Source organism: Loxodonta africana, chromosome 24, assembly GCF_030014295.1.
Source record: "Loxodonta africana isolate mLoxAfr1 chromosome 24, mLoxAfr1.hap2, whole genome shotgun sequence".
Taxonomy (NCBI): domain Eukaryota; kingdom Metazoa; phylum Chordata; class Mammalia; order Proboscidea; family Elephantidae; genus Loxodonta; species Loxodonta africana.
The window spans coordinates 49,500,174-49,517,129 of NC_087365.1; positions in this window are offsets into that span (position 1 = coordinate 49,500,174).

The following is a 16,956-nucleotide window of genomic DNA, read 5'->3' on the forward strand; positions in this document are numbered from 1 at the left end:
GGCCATCACAAGAATTGTGAGTCCATTTCCTTCAGCATAGGCTCCTTTGCTTTCAGTCATTAGAAGGTTCAAAAAGTAAATTAGCATAGAGTTTTAGCCTTGTAGGTATATTGATACACATAAGCTGGGCTTACGAAAAATGTTTTTGTCGTTCTAACTAACTACAGGGATATTTTTATAAATGATAATAAATTTCTGCTGAAACACTGCACAAAAATTTTATAGACAGTTATTTTGGTGTCACTCCCTCTGACAGTGTCACCCAGTGCAGTCCACACCCCCCCATGCCCCTCAGCGACACCACTGCATTCACCCCATGTGTGGATCCTCTCCACCAGCTTCCTTCCAGCATAAGGGGAAGAAAGGCTCAGGTCAGATCCTCCCTCTCTGCACAGCTGGGTCTCAGTGATCCTGGTGCAAAACTGGATCAAAAAGATCAAGGACATTTCTCCCAAGGACTCCAGGGACGCTTCTCTCTAAATCGAAGCTTAGAAATTAATTGTTTTTCTCTGCCAGGTTACAGTTCTGCTACAGACCCACTCAGTCTACATGACATGATCCCAACTCTGCTGGATGACCAGAGACAAGTCACATAGCTACCTCAGGCCTCCATTTCTGCATCTGTGAAATGAGGTTAATGACAGCCCCTCTCACAGGGCTGTGGGGAAGATGGAGAGAGATGATGGAGGTAACGGGTTAGCTTAGTGCAGAGCCTGGCCGATAGTTAGCATCCAATACTTGTAGCTATTATAATTATTATGAAACAATAGTAAACAACTCAACTTGGAGAATGTGGATAATGTCACTGTTTTTGGACTTCCCCCAAAAGCAGCGGTTCCTCCCAGATTAAAGGGGGAAAACCGTTTCCATCTTCAAATACAGAAACTGCTTCTGACCCCTTTAAGGATTTGAAAATCTAGACCCCACCTCCAGGACTGGCTACATAATTTGGTAGGCCCAGTGCAAAACAAGTATGTGGGAACACTTGTTAAAAATTATTAAGATGGTAGAGCCAACGTGGCACTATAGACAGAAGCACCATGCCATCCCTCCACAGCAAAGACCCAAAAAACTAAGTAAAACAGAGACAAATGCCAATCCTGGAACCCCCAAGTGTCAAATGAAGAGATGAAGAACTCAACTAAGCACTGAATGGAATAACAAACTGACAGACAACAGAGAGCAAGGAAAGATATGAGCGGAGGTCCCTTATCAGTTAACCCAGCACAGATACACCATCTTGGACTCCTGTTGGAGATCAGCAGACAGGGAGAATGAAAAAGCAGCTTCATGGAGCTCCTAGCAGGAGACAGAGCACCTGGTAGCCAGTGATACATGCTTTCCCATCTTCAACCCTTCTTCCCCCTGCTCAGCCTCTGCTGCTTCCCAGCAAGCCAAGGTTACTTGGCTGGGAGGTGCCGGCTCCACGTCATTGGACACACCTGGCCCATACCAGCTGGCTCCTTCAGTGTCATTTCTTTGTTATTGGTGTTGCCTTTTTCAGCTTCTTTTTGTTTCTTCCCTGCCTCTCACCTCCTCCCCCTCCTTTCTCTCAAGCACCTGGCTCCATATGCCATCTTTGCTTTTTCTTGACAGGCTGTGAAGCGCCACTCAGCTGGGGAACTGCTTCCTCAGTCTGTGCCACCACGTTGGTGGGATCCCTGGGACCTTTCTGTTTGTTTGTTTTCTCTTTCTTTTTTCCTTTTTTTAGTTCCATCATTCCTCAGTTTCTTGTCTTTCTCTACTTACCTTCTTTTCCTGTCTCTTGAATACCTGGTGCTGTGTGCCATCTCTGTCCCTTCTAGCTGAGCTGTACAGTGAGGCTTGGGAGCCACTTCCTTGATCTGCGCAACCGCACCAGTGGGATCCCAGAAGGCATTTCCTTTTTGTTTTTAATTTATTTATCTTTTCCTTTCTCTTTTTGTTTTTCTTCATTTTTCAGTTTCTCGTCTCTCTCTACTTTCCTTCTTTTCCTGTCTCCTGAATACCTCATGCTGTGTGCCATCTCTGCCCCTTCTAGATGGGCTGTGCCCTGAGGCTTGGAAGCCACTTTGCTGGTCACAGGTGGGATCCCTGGGGGGAATTTCTTTTTTAATATTTATTTATTTATTTCTCTTTTTCTTTTTTTCCTTTTAATTTTTCTTCATTTCCTGATTTCTTGTCTCTCCAAGCCAATGGCAGGCTCCCTCAGCACTTTTTTTGGCTCCTATTTCTCTCTCCTGTCTCTCTTTTTTCCATACCCAGCTTAGCTCCACACATCACAACCTCTCCTCTCCCTCCTATCTATCGGTACCGTGCACCGAACACATTGCACCTCTGAGCAGCACAGGCACGGCCTACTGGAGCTGCCCTGCACTGTCCCCAAGCCTGCCTTGTAGGCCCCAATATGTGCCACAAACAACCCATCCCAGCCCCTCCCCTTCAGCTGGACCTTCACTGCTGCACCATAGCTCAGCAACTGGCCCTGTCCATTAGACAAGGAGGTGAAAAGTATCGTGTCCACAGACAAGCAAACAACAAAGAACACCCAGCCCACCTACTCAGACATAACCAAATACAACAAAAAAGCAAGATGATATCAAAACATATTAAAAAAAAACAGACAGGATGGTTCCAGTAGGTGTCCAAAATAAAACACCAGATGACTTTCCAGTATTAGAAAAGGCACTCAACTACCTGATAAGAAATTCAAATTTCTAGTATTCAGAGCTATCCAAGAGTTGAAGCAAAGAGCAGACAAAAATGAGGAAAAATAGACAAATTCATGGAAAATACAGACAAAACAATGGAAGAATTCAGGAAAATAATGCAGGAACAAAATGTAAAATAAACTCACAACTAGAAATCATACACAAATAACAATTAGAAATCCAAAAGATAAACAGCAAGATTTCAAAAATGAACAGTGTCACAGAAGGTCTAAGGAGCAGGTTTGAAACAATGGAGACAGCATCAGCGAAATTGAAGACAAATACTTAAATACAATTTTGTTTGAGGAAAAAATTAGAAAAAAAAGGATGAAGAAACCTGAGAATTATGTGCGATATAATCAAAAGCAAATATTTGCAAGTGATCGGAGTTCCAGAACAGGGGAAGAAAATGGAAAACACAGAGAGGGTCACTGAAGAATTGCTGACGGAAAACTTCCTTAATAGCTGAAAAGCTGACCATCTAAGAAGCTCAATGAACCCCATATAGGAAAGACCCCAAAAGAAAATCACCAAGGCATTTAATAATCACACTCACTAAAACCAAAAAGACAAAGAAAAATCCTGAGAGCAGCTCGAGAAAAACGAAAAGTCACACACAGAGGGGAAACAATAAGACTAAGCTCTGATTACTCAGCAGAAACCATGCAGGCAAGAAGGCAATGGATGACATATATAAAACCTTGAAAGAAAAAAATTGCCAACCAAGAATAATATATCCTGCAAAATTCTCATTCAAATATGATGGTGAAATTAGGACATTTCCAGATAAACAGAACTTAATGGACTACGTAAAAACCAAACCAAAGTTACGAGAATTATTAAAGGTAGTCCTTCAGTCTGAGAACAAACATCAGACCACAGCCTGAATCCAGGATGCAAGATTGTACCAGCCAGATACCAACCTAGGAAATGAACTCTCAAGGACTATCCAAATCCAAAAGAAATACAAGGGAATAGACAGTGTAGATACAGAACTTTCTAATGCAGAGGAAGGCAAGGCAATACTGAGTAATAATAAAAAAAAAAAAAAAAAATTTTTTTTTAGACTGGTTCAAATCTGGGAAGATACAGGTAAATTTCAAGGTAACCACAAAGAAAGTTAACAAACCTACTCATCAAAATAAAGAAGAAAAACATAAAGTCTCAATAATAACAAAATCTACAAAAACAAAAGCAATGAAAAAGAAATCCACAAACAAAAGGAATTTGGCACAGAAGAGTAAGAGGAACATAGAAAACGTCTTTACCACAAAAAAAAAAAAACATTACAAAATGATAGCAATAAACTCACGCCTATCAATAACTACACTGAATGTAAATGGCCTAAATGCACCCATGAAGAGACAGAGAGTGACAGAATTGGGGGGGCGGGGAACCAGGATCCATCAATATGTTGTCTACAGGAGGCACACCTTAGAAACAAAGAAGTAAATTCATTAAAAGTCAAAGGACGGAAAAAAATATATGAAGCAAACAGCTACCAAAAAAAGAGCAGGAGTGGCAATACTAATCTTAGATACAACAGACTTTAAAACAAAATCCAACCTAAATGACAAAGAAGGGCACTATATAATGATTAAAGGGACGACCTATCATGAAGACATAACCATAATAAATATTTATGCATCCAATGACAGGGCCTCATAAAACAAACTCTAATGGCACTGAAAAGAGAAATTGACAGTTCCACAACAATAGTAGGAGACTTCAACACACCACTTGCAGTAAAGAACAAAACATCTAGAAAGAACTCAACAAAGATACAGAAGATCTAAAGGACACAATCAGCCAACTTGAACTCATAGACATATATAGAATACTCCACCCAACAGCTACAAAGTACACATTCTTTTCCAACGTACATTCTCCAGAATAGACCACAAAGCAACCCTCAACAAAATCCAAGACAACGAGAAAATACAAAGTCTCTTCTCTGATCGCAATGCCATCAAAGTAGAAATTAACAATAGGAAGAGCAAGGAAAAAAAACCAATTACATGGAAACTGAATAACACTCTCCTTAAAAACTTAAAAAATAGAAGAAATCAAAGATGGAATTAAAAAATTCCTAGAATCAAATAAGAATGAAGACGCTTCATACCAAAACCTTTGGGACAGAGCAAAGGCAGGGCTCAGAGGTCAATTTATAACAATAGATGTACAAGTCAAAAAAGAAGAAAGGGAGAAAAACAAAACATTAGCTACACAACTCAAACAAATAGAAAGAGAACAGCTAAAGAAGCCCACAGCCACCAGAAGAAAGGAAATAATAAAGATCAGAGCAGAAATAAATGAAATAGAGAATAGAAAAACAATAGAATCAACAAAACCAAAAGTTGGTTCTTTGAAATGATCAACAAAATTGACAAACCACTGGCCAAACTGACAAAAGAAAAACAGAAGAGGACAAAAATAACCCAAATAAGAAATGAAATGGGGGACATTACAACAGATCCAACTGAAATAAAAAAGATCACAACAGAGTATTATGAAAAACTATACTCTAACAAATTTGAAAACCTAGAGGAAATGGGCAAATTTCTAGAAACACGCTACCTACCCAAACTAACACAAAATGATGTTGAAAATCTGAACAGATCCATAACAAGATAAAAAATTGAAAAGGTAAAAAAAAAACTTCCCAACAACAAAAAAAGCCCTGGCCCAGACGGCTTCACTGGAGAATTCTACCAAACATTCAGAGAAGAGCTTACACCAGTTCTACTCAAACTATTTCAGAACATACAAAAGGAAGGGATATTTCCGAATTCATTCTGTGAAGCCGGTATAACCCTGATACCAAAACTAGGCAAAGACATCACAGAAAACAAAATTATAGACAAATATTTCTCATGAATATAGATGCAAAAATTCTCAACAAAATTCTAACCAGTATAATTCAGCATCATATCAAAAAAATAATACACCACAACCAAGTAGGATTCACACCAGGTATGCAAGGATGATTCAACATTAGAAAATCAACCAACATAATCCACCACATAAAAAAAAAATAAATAACATGATCATCTCAATCAATGCAGAAAAGGCATTCGACAAAGTCCAACACCAATTCCTGATAAAAACTCTCAATAAAACAGGTATAGACGGGAAATTCCTCAACGTAATAAAGGGCATTTATACAAAACCGAAGCCAACATCATTCTTAATGGAGAGAGGTTTAAAACATTCCCCTTGAGAACCGGAACAAGATGAGGATGCTCTTTTTCACCACTCCTATTTAAGATTGTGCTGGAAGTCCTAGCTAGAGCAATAAGGCAAGAAAAAGAAATAAAAGGCATCAATATTGGTAAGGAAGAAGTAAAACTGTCCCTGTTTGTGGATGATATGATACTATACAGATAAAATCCAAAAGACTCCACCAGAAAACTACTGGAACTAATAGAAAGATTCAGCAAAGAAGTAGGATACAAGATAAACATATAAAAATCAGTTGGCTTCCTATACACCAATAAAGAGAATGACAAAAAGGAAATCAGGAAAACAATACCATTTATAATAGCCCCTAAAAAAATAAAATACCTAGGAATAAATCTAACCGGGGATGTAACAGACCTGCACAAAGGAAACTACAAAACACTAATGCAAGAAACCGAAAGAGATCTACATAAACAGAAAAGCATACCATGCTCATGGATAGGTAGACTCAACATTGTGAAAATGACAATTCTACCCAAAGCAATTTACAAATACAATGCAATCCCGATCCAAATAACAACAATATTCTTTAAAGAGATGGAAAAATTAATAATTAACTTTATATGGAAAGGGAAGAGGTCCCAGATAAGCAAAGCACTATTGAAGAAAATGAGCAAAGTAGGAGGACTCCAACTGCCTGACCTCAGAACCTACGATACAGCTACAGTAGTTGAAACAGCCTGATACATTGACCAATGGAACAGAATTAAGAACCCATTCAACTACCGTCCCCTGATCTTTGACAAGGACCCAAAGGCCATCAAATGAGGAAAGGACAGTCTTTTTAACAAATGGTGGTGGCAAAACCGGATGTCCATCTGCAAAAAAATGAAACAGGGCCCATACCTCACACTATACACAAAAACTAATTCAAAGTGGGTCAAAGACCTGAATATAAAACCAAAAACTATAAAGACCATAGATAAAAAAATAGGATCAACGCTAGAGACACTAACACACAGCTTTAACAGGATATAAACCATAACTAACAACACACAAACTTCAGAACATAGACTAGATAACTGGGATCTTTCAAAAATTAAACACTTGTGCTCACCAAAAGACCTCACCAAAAGAGTAAAAAGAGAACCCATAGACTGGGAAAAAATTTTTGGCTATGACAAATCAGGCAAAGGTCTAATCTCTAAAATCTATAGGAAAATCCAACACCTCTACAACAAAAAGACAATCCAATTTAAAAATGAGTAAAAGAAATAAATAGATACTTCAGCAAAGAAGACATTCAAGTGGCTAACAGACATATGAGGAAATGCTTGTGATCACTAACCATTAGAGAAATGCAAATCAAAACCACAGTGAAATACCATCTCACCCTGACATTACTGGCAGGAATTAAAAAAAAAAAAAAAACAGCAAATAATAAATGTTGCAGAGGCTGTGGGGAGATTGGGCCGCTTATGCTCTGCTGCAGGGAATGCAAATGATTGTCTTAGTCACTAGTGCTGCTATAACAGAAATACCACAAGTGGATGGCTTTAACAAACAGAAATTTATTTCTTCACAGTAAAATAGGCTAAAAGTCCAAATTCAGGGTGTCAGCCCCAGGGGAAGCTTTCTCTCTCTGTCGGCCCCCCTCAATCTTCCCCTGGACTAGGAGCTTCTCTGAGCAGGGACCCTAGGTCCAAAGGATGCTCTGTGCTCCTGGTGCTTCTTTCTTGGTCATATGAGGTCTCCGTCTGCTCACCTCCCTTTCCTTTCTATTCCTTAAGAGATAAAAGGTGGTGCAGGCCACACCCAGGAAAACTCCCTTTATATTGGATCACAGATGTGACCTGGGTAAGGGTGGTATTACAATCCTACCCCAATGCTCTTTAACTTAAAATTACAATCACAGGACGAAACCAAAAGCAAAGAAGTTTCCTGAATAAACTGAATGCTTCGAAGGCTAGCATAGCAGGGGTAGGGGTCTGGGGACCATGGTTTCGGGGACATCTAAGTCAACTGGCATAATAAAATCTATTAAGAAAACATTCTGCATCCCACTTTGAAGAGTGGCATCTGGGGTCTTAAACGCTAGCAAGCAGCCATCTAAGATGCATCAGTCTCAACCCACCTGGAGCAAAGGAGAATGAAGAACATCAAGGACACAAGTAATTACGAGCCCAAGAGACAGAAAGGGCCACATGAACCAGAGACTACATCATCCTAAGACCAGAAAAACTAGATGGTGCCCAGCTACAACCAATGACTGCCCTGACAGGGAACACAACAGAGAACCGCTGAGGGAGCAGGAGAGCAGTGGGATGCAGACCCCAAATTCTCATAAGACCAGACTTAATGGTCTGACTGAGACTAGAAGGACCCCGGTGGTCATGGCCCCCAGACCTTCTGTTGGCCCAGGACAGGAACCATTCCCGAAGCCAACTCTTCAGACATGAATTGGACTGGACAATGGGTTGGAGAGGGATGCTGGTGAGGAGTGAACTTCTTGCATCAGGTGGACACTTGAGACTATGTTGTCATCTCCTGCCTGGAGGGGAGATGAGAGGGCGGAGGGGGTTAGAAGCTGGTGAAATGGACACGAAAAGAGAGAGTGGAGGGAGAGAGCGAGCTGTCTTATTAGGGGGAGAGTAATTGGGAGCATGTAGCAAGGTGTACATGGGTTTTTGTGTGAGAGACTGACTTGATCTGTAAATTTTCACTTAAAGCACAATAAAAATTATTAAAAAAAAACTACAATCACAAAATGGAGGACAACCACACAATACTGGGAATCACGGCCTAGCCAAGTTGACCCATATTTTTGGAGGACACAATTCAATCCATGACAACGGTATAACCATTTTGGAAAACAATATGGCGCTTTCTTAGAAAGCCAAAAATTAGAAATACCGCATGATCCAGCAATGCCACCCCTATATCCTGGAGAAATAAGAGCCGTCACAAGAATAGACATATGCACATCCATGTTCATTGCAGCATAGGTCACAATAGAAAAAGATGGAAACGACCTGGATGCCCATCAGCAGATGAATGGATAAACAAATTATGGTGCATACACAAAATGGAGTACCACGCACAACGATAAAGAACAATGATGAATCTGCAAAGCATCTCACAACATAGATGAATCTGGAGGGCATTATGCTGGGTGAAATAACTCAATCACAAAAGGACAAATATTGTATGAAACCACTCATGAAAAGGTTTACACACAAAAAGAAACAATCTTTGATGGTTATAAGGGAGGGAAGGGATGGGGACGGGAAAACACTAAATAGGCAATAGATAAGTGGTAACTTTGGTGAAGGATAAGATAGTACACGATACTGCGGAAGCCAGCACAACTTGTACAAGGCAAGGTCATGGAAGCTCCATAGATACATCCAAACCCCTTGAGGGACCGAATTACTGGGCTGATGGCTGTGGGGACCACGGTCTGGGGGAACATGTAGCTCAATTGGCATTACATAGTTTATAAAGAAAATGTTCTATGTTCTACTTTGGTGAGTAGTGTCTGGGGTTTAAAAGCCTGTGAGAGGCCATCTAAGATACTCCACTGGTCTCACCCCTTCAGGAGCAAGAAAGAACGAAGAAAACTAAAGACACAAGGCAAAGATTAGTCCAAAGGACTAATGGACCACAACTACCACAGCCTCTACCAGACTGAGTCCAGTACAACTAGATGGTGCCCGGCTACCACCACTGACTGCTCTGACTGGGATCACAATAGAGGGTCCTGGACAAAGTTGGAGAAAAATATAGTACAAAATTCTAACTCAGAAGAAAAGACTAGACTTAATTGCCTGACAGAGACTGGAGAAACCCTGAGAAGATGGCCCCAAGACACACACTTTTAGCTCAGTAATGAAGTCACTCCTGAGGTTAACCCTTCAGCCAAAGATTAGACTGGCCCATAAAACAAGACAAAAGGAGCACGCCAGCCCAGGGGCAAGGAATAGAAGGCAGGAGGGGAAAGGAAAGCTGGTAATAGGGAACCCAAGGTGGGGAAGGGGTAGTGTTGACATGTCATGGAGTTGTTAACCAATGCCATAAAGCAATATGTATACTAACGGTTTAATGAGAAGCTAGTTTGTTCTGTAAACCTTTATCTAAAGCACACACAAAAAAAGGAAAGCAGAAAGAAGTGGCACAACAATTTAAAAAATATATACATGTAAAATTAAGAAGTTTAGGATGATGACAACAGAGCATTAAATCAAGTGTGGGGTCTTTTGAGCACAGGAAGTCCCTGAGACCGCACAGGTCATATGCCCGTGAAGACAGCCCTGCTCAGCTCCAGCAGCAGGACAAAAAAACAGAGTTGTAAAATAGCAGGTTGCAACATATACTACGAAAACACCAGGGACGGACACTATCCTTCTTTTACATGCAGCAACCTAACATTGTCATAACAGCAGCCAAATGGATTGCAACCTTGCGGTGAAATAGAGGCCATGCTGAGGTCCTTACATACACCATCTCATTTAACTGTTAAGGAACAGACGGGAAACTGAGGCTCAGAGAGGGAAAGGAACTTGCCAAGGTCAGTCAGATTCTGCAACTGGCACCCAGAAGCACTGTGTGTGTAACTAAAGGGTGCTCCACCCTGACCCCACAGACAGAAGGGTGGGGGAAGTGGCAGTGGCCTCTGGAAACCCCCTCCCCCCAGTCTCCTCCCTGCTAAGAGCATGGGGCCAGGGCTACTTTCTATCCTTGGCTCCAACTTCCCTCCTCACTCCTCCCCGCTTCTTTCTCAGAACACACGTGATTCCCCTGGTTCCCCCTGAGGGCCTCCCTCCTCCCCACACCGGGCCAGTCCACTCTCACAGGACAGGCAGCTCGGGTGACAGTGATGTATTTAGTTTCTTTTATTTGTAACAGCTTGAGTAAAGTCTAAAATGTTTTCCGGAATTGGAGGGGTAGGGGAGTCTTTTTAAGGACAGGAAAGAGCCCAGTGAGGATGTAAATGAAGAAAATCTGGACTGGTAACCATCCTAAAAAACCATCCTCCTAGCTCCAAAATCATGTATGAGTTCCTATAGTATATAGTATGCACACACTATTTACTACAGGACTCCTGGTGGCACAATGTTAAAGCACTTGGCTGCTAACCAGAAGGTCTCAGCCAACAACAATGCACACTACACATTTTATATATATGAGGAGCCCTGGTGGCACAGTAGCACAGTGGTTAGGTGCTATAGGATATATTGTATATATATCGTCGTTGCTGTGTGCCATTGAGTCAATTCTGACTCATAGTGACTCCACAGGACAGAGTAGAACTGCCCTATAGGGTTTCCTAGGCTGTAATCTTTACAGGACCAGACTGTTAGGGTTTTTCTCCCAGGTGTATATGTATGTGTGCGTATATATACATATTTATTTATATTTATATATTTACACACACACACACACACACACATATATATATATATATATATATATAAATTGCAGAACTAGAAGCAGCATCAAGAGCAAAACTGGGTTCAAATTCCGGCCCCACCATTTCTTAGCTACGTGACCATGGAAAGGTTGCTTAACCTCTCTATGCTTCAGTGTATTCTAACAGTGATAATAATATACAAGCTTCACAGGGTTGTGGTGAGAGTTAAAAGAGCCAATGCATGTAAAGCATTTAGGACAGTGCCTGGCACTCTGGTAACAATAAGTGTCAGGGTTAATTACTATCATTACTACCATCCTTACTGTTATTATTTTAGAGGTGATGGGAGCTCTTGGGGAGAACTGTATGACATCACATGTGGATTGTATTTAAATCCCACTTCGCTACTTATTAGCTATGTGAACTTGGATAAGAAAATTAACCTCTCTGGGCTTCAGTTTCTTTATTTGCCAACTGGCATGTAAGTCTCATTTGGACCAATGACACACAGGCCAGGACTTGTGCTGGGACCACCAGCGGAAAGAAGCTGGCTTTCCATGGGGCTGTCAAGCTGGCAGGATGTGAGCCTGGAGCTGCTAAGCCATCCCAGTCACCTCGGGAGGAGTTCTTGCCTGAGAGTGAAGGCAGCTCAGGGGAAAGCAGATTGGAGAGCTGGAGAGAGAATAGTAATGGCATTGCTTGAGCCCCCGGATCTGGCTGCGCCTGAAGCAAGCCACCCTTGGACTTCCCAGTTCCATGAGCCAGTAAATTCCCTGTTTTGCAAAAGCCACTTTCAGTTGGGTTTTTCTCACTGGAAAGCGTCCAGGCTGACACCAGGAGGTTAAGCAACTTGCCCAAGGCCTGAAAACTAGTAAGTAGCAACTACTCTGCTGTACCACATGCTACATCATCCAGGCAAGTACTCTGCACCCGGGTGCTCATTGATTTCACCTCCTTACCCTCTCTGAGTGGCCATTTTTCTCATCTGTAAAATGGGGATAAGGCCAAGCTTACAGGGCTGTTGGGAAATATGAAATGCAAGATAACCCTGTTATCTAGCACCGTGCTTGGCTGGAGCTCTGTGTAACTAGTTTCCCGTCCTTTGGGCTGTGGTTTAACCCATTCGTTATTCCATTCCAGGGGTGTCTCTGGCTGCTCCCAAATCAGTCAACCAGTCAAGGTGCCCCAACTATGTTAGGACAATATTGTGTACATGGTGTGAATCTCAGAGATAAGAGCCACTTGCCTTCCTGGTTGTGTGTCCTCAGCCTGGACAGAAGGAGCTGGATGACCCTGAATATCTTCCAACTCTGAGTTATGAGGTGGAAAGAAGCTCTGTCATCTTGGTTTCAAGGATAGGTGGGCTCATCTGGATATGACCTTTTCCTTAAAGAAGACAGTGTTGGACAAAATCAGTTTAGTCCCTTTTCTTCATGAAGTTTACATTGAGTGGTAGAGACTGATAATAAACACATAATGCTAATATATAAGATCATACCACATGGCAACTCTAAGAAGTCCCCGAGTGGTACAAACAGCTAAGTGCCCAGCTGCTGACTTAAAAGTTGGCAGTTTGAGTCCACCAAGAGGTACCTCAGAAGTAAGGCCCAGGGATCTATTTCTGAAAAATTGGCCACTGAAAACTATATGGAGCACAGTTCTACTCTGACATACATGGGGGCGCCAGGAGTTGGAACTGACTCACCAGCAACTGGTTTTGTTTTCTTTTGGTTAATGCTAAGGAGAAACTATATTGTCAAATGCCTGATAAACGCTAAGAAGGACAAGGGATAAAATGATGGGGACACTTCATTAGGAGCGAGGTGGGGGGCTTCTCTGAGGAGGTGACGGTTGAGCCAGGAACTAGTTTGGATCCTGAGCTTTAACACTGTACTATCTCCCAGGACCAACGTTACCAGGAAACTCGCTGATGTTGCTAAGTCAGTGATCCTTGGGAGGCTTGGTAAACAGCCATTCTTCTTCACTAACCACTCTTTAGGACATTTTTAAAAGTTTAATGGGTCATTGATCTGTAGTGTTGATTTCCTCCATTAGCGAAATCCGTGAAGGAAAGGCCAAAGAAGCCAGACCATTCTTCAGCTGTGCCTGCCAGGAAGAGGTTTTAGCGATTGTGACACACATGGTCATTTGTTTATTTTTCTAACCAGTCACCACTGAAAGATTCCCAATCACCACCATCAGACTGCTGCGGGGAGACCGGGGCTTGGCTGGTTCTAAGTCATGCCTTGGCAGGGAAGCTGGGAGCTTTGCAGATCAAAAACCCACAAAGCCAGGCCTTAGAAGGGCCTCTGAGGACTCAGCACTCAGATCCCTCCTCCCGACCAAACACTAGGTGCTTGGGTCACAGATAAGAAGCTGAGTTCCCTGCCCTCGAGGAACAATAAGTAGGAGGAGAAACAAGCCAAGGAGTAAATAAGCAGAGGAGTTTCAGACAGAGCTGAGTGTTATGATGCAAATATACAAGGCCATGTAGCAGAGAGTGATTGGGGTCATTTTAGAGAAGGGTGTCAGCGGAGACTTATCTGGGGAGGTGACATTTGACCTGAGACCTGAAGGGTGAGCAGATGTGTGACAAGAGTGACCCAAGCAGAAGGAACAGCTGCTCCAAAGGTCTTGAGGTGGGAACTAGCTTGGTGGATTCGGGGACCAAAACCAGACTGGTAGGGCTGGAGTGGAGCAAGGAGGACAGTGCACGAGAGAGGATGGGAAGCTGGGCGGGGTGCTGGGCAGGTGTGGCAGGCAGGGTTCATAGGCCAGGGTTAGGAATTATTCGGGGTTTAAGCTAAGTAGGTTGGATAGCCACTAGAGGGTTTTACATAGGAGAGTTTCCCGATTCAAATATTAATAGTGCTCTCTGGCTGCTGCTATGTCAAGATTGGACGTAGGAGTGATTTAGCTGGTACCTGAAATTTGGTATCAATCCTTGTGACAAGGTTTTACCCTCTGCCACTGCACTGGGCTGAATGGTGGCCCTCTAAGTCATAACCCCTGGTAGCTGTGAATGTGACCTTATTTGGAGAAAGGGTCTTTGCCAATATAGTTAAGGATCTCAAGATGAGATCAACCTGGATTACCCAAGTGGATCCTAAATCCAGCGGCCAAGCCAAACAAAGCCCATTGCTATCCAGTCAATTCCGACTCATGGCGACCCCATGTGTTACAGAGTAGAGGTGAGCTCCATAGAGTTCTCTTGACTGTAATCTTTATGGAAGCAGCTTGCCCGGTCTTTCTTTCATGGTGCTGCTGGGTGTGTTTGAACCGCCAAACTTTAGGTTAGTAGTCGAGTGCAAACTGTTTGCACCCCCAGGAACCTAAATCCACTGAGAGGTGTCTTTGTAAGAGTGAGAGGGAGGGCATTTAGATGAATAGAAGAGAAGGAGACACAGAGGAGAAGACCATGTGAAAACAGCAGCAGAGATTGGAATGATGCTGCCACAAGCCAAGAAATGCCTGGAGCCACCAGAAGCTGAAAGAGGCAAAGAAGGATTCTCCTCTATAACCTTAGAGAGAGTGTCCCTGCCAACACCTTGATTTCAGGACTCTGGCCTTGAGGACCGTGGGAGAATAAGTTTTCTGCTGTTTTAAGCCACCAAGTTTGTGGCACTTTTTAAAGGCAGCCCTAGGGAACGAACACAGGCACTAAACAGCCCAAACTTGGACCTTGCTTGATTGAGCATCTTCCAGCTCCACGCCACCCCCAAGATTCTGTCATAGCTTTGGCCCCTCTTCATGGCCCCTCCAGTCCCTGGGTGGCACTCCCTGTAGGTATGAGTGCCACTTCGACTCAAGATGGGCACTTATTTCCCTACTTAGCCCCGTGCATGGGAATTGGAATGAACCAGCCCTGTCCTCCATTCACTCTAGGAGCTCACAGTGCTGTGTGTTCCAGGTGAACTTTGTTGTTGTTGTTGGTTGCCACTGAGTCGATTTCGACTCATAGCAACTCCATATGACAGAGCAGAATTGCCCCGTAGGGTTTCCTAAACTGCAGTCTTTACAGGAGCCAGGTCTCTTCTCCCCCTGAACTGCTGGTGGGTTCTAATCTCCAACCTTTCAGTTAGCAGCCGAGCACTTAACTGTTGTACCACCAGGGTTTTCTTCCAGACAAACTATCACTCAAATTATATACAGGTGAGAGGGAAGAGTACACAGCCTGCAGAGCACTTCAACGGCCCAGACTTGAAATAGGCAGCTTTTGAGTGTGGAGTTCCAAACGTTTCACCAGAACGGACACCTCTCGTTAACATTGCCTCTCCCCTAGAATCCTCAGTTTCTAAAGGTATTGCCTATTAAACCAGTTGCATTTAAAAAAAAAAAAAAAAATTTTTTTTTTAAACAGGAAGTAAGTGAATTTTTATTGAGTAAATTGCTCAATAAAAATTCACTTACTTCCTGTTTGTTATTATTTGAAGGTATATAATAATAATATCGAATTAAAAATGGATTGGCAGAAGGATGAACAAACCTATCTTGGAAGAAGTACAGCCAGAATGCTCATTAGAAGCAAGAACGGCGAGACTTCATCTCACAAACACTGGACACGTTGCCAGGAGGGACCAATCCCTGGAGAAGGACATCATGCTTGGTAAAGTAGAAGTCAGCGAAAAAGTGGAAGACCCTCAAGGAAATGGATTGACACAGTGGCTGCAACAATGGGCTCCAAAATAACGATTGTGAGGATGGTGCAGGACTGGACAGTGTTTCATTCTGTTGTATATAGGGTCGCTATGAGTCGGAACCGACTCGACAGGACTTAACAACAACAACGATAATGATAAACCAAAAATCCACTGCCATCGAGTCGATTTCGACTCACAGTGACCCTATAGGACAGAGTAGAACTGCCCCATAGAGTTTCCAAGGCTGTAATGTTTACGGGAGCAGACTGCTGTGTCTTTCTCCCATGGAGCAGCTGGTGGGTTCTAACTGCCGACCTTTTGGTTAGCAGCCGAATGCTTTAACCACTAACCACCAGGGCTCCTTGAAATAAACCATAGCTAATATTTATTCCCATGAGAATGGAAATTCCAGAACACTTAATTGTGCTCATGTGGAACCTTTACAAGGATCAAGAGGCAGTTGTTTGGACAGAACAAGGGGATACTGATTGGTTTAAAGTCCGGAAAGGTGTGCATCAGGGTTGTATTCTTTCACCATACCTATTCAATCTGTATGCTGAGCAGATAACACAAGAAGCTGGACTATATGAAGAAGAACGGGGCATCAGGATTGGAAGAAGAGTCATTAATAACCTGTGATATGCAGATGATACAACCTTGCTTGCTGAAAGTAAAGAAGACTTGAAGCATTTACTAATGAAGATCAAAGACCACAGCCTTCGGTATGGGTTGCACCTCAACATAAAGAAAACAAAAATCCTCACAACTGGACCAATGAGCAATATCATGATAAACGGAGAAAAGATTGAAGTTGTCAAGGATTTCGTTTTACTTGGATCCACAATCAATAGCCATGGAAACAGCAGTCAAGAAATCAAAAGACGCATTGCATCGTGTAAATCTGCTGCAAAGGACCTCTTTAAAGTGTTGAAGAGCAAAGATGTCACCTTGAAGACTAAGGTGCGCCTCACCCAAGCCATGGTATTTTCAATCACATCATATGCATGTGAAAGCTGGACAATGAATAAGGAAGACT